This window comes from Galeopterus variegatus, unplaced genomic scaffold (genome assembly GCF_000696425.1).
Source record: "Galeopterus variegatus unplaced genomic scaffold, G_variegatus-3.0.2 Scaffold1221, whole genome shotgun sequence".
Taxonomy (NCBI): domain Eukaryota; kingdom Metazoa; phylum Chordata; class Mammalia; order Dermoptera; family Cynocephalidae; genus Galeopterus; species Galeopterus variegatus.
The window spans coordinates 424,770-425,731 of NW_007727332.1; the positions used below are offsets into that span (position 1 = coordinate 424,770).

General features: G+C 40.3%; 1 protein-coding gene across 1 annotated transcript in view; it reads left to right on the top strand.

Moving 5' to 3' along the window:
- Nucleotides 1-962, top strand: part of TAF9 (TAF9 RNA polymerase II, TATA box binding protein (TBP)-associated factor, 32kDa) — a gene marked incomplete at its 3' end in the record, with an annotated part of 4,548 nt that overhangs the window by 1,248 nt on the left and 2,338 nt on the right. The window lies entirely within an intron of this gene.

Sequence of the window (962 nt, forward strand, 5' to 3'; positions counted from 1 at the left end):
TTTGGGGTTTCTAGAGGGATGATTTCAGGCAGTATCTGGCCCTCGGTAGATGAGTTAATGGTGACGCCGACCCCTTAGGTCTCCTTTGGGCCGTCTTTTATTTTTCCTTTGCGTTTGAGAAATGCCTCCTAGATCAGATCGGTAAATGAGTTCGGGGGTTTGTGGCATGGCATGACTAATTTACTGTTTAGTAAATCGTTGGTTGAGTTGGCAACCAGAGGCTTTCTTTTATTTTTGTAAGAAGGCATCCATTGAGGATTTCTGGTCGTGTCTCGTGTAGGAATTCTGTGAGGTTCCGGGGCTGATCGTGGGGCTGTCCTGGATCTTGGGAGTCAGACTTAGGGTGCATGTTATCAGGGAAGGGAACTAAAACGCCGCATAATGACTTTAAAGAATATTATTGCCGATCCCCTTATCGGCCAGCCTCTGGGGGAGAAAAAGATTGTTATTGTTGGTCATTTATCCCTGAAAGTGTTTATTAAATTGTAGCAGTTAGTGGCATGATAGGCCATCCGTGAGAAAATCTCATGGGCGTAGCGTTATCACAACATGTAGAAAGATTAAGATGCTCTCTGTGGAAATAAAGTTTTGACAAAACCTAAGATTGTTGGCAGCGGACAGGTCCTGTCTGTTTCTGAGTGCTGGAGATTAACTACTCAACAAATGAATACTTAACCTTTATGATTCCTTAAGGGGAAAATTTTACATCTGATTTGCAAGGGTCAGACATAGTGTCCTAGTATTTTTTAATATTAAGCTATATTGTAAAAAATCTAAAGTGAGCATTTTATTGAAAGCAGGTTGAGTCCGGGGTTTGAACTTGGTGTATTATAAAGGACTTGAGGTGAATGTTACTCTGCATATGGAGACTTGATTTATTCCTGTTATCTGTAACTATAACGCTTAAAGCTTAATAATTTCACTGCTGTTAAATCTTGAACAGCTGAAAATTATTTGAAATG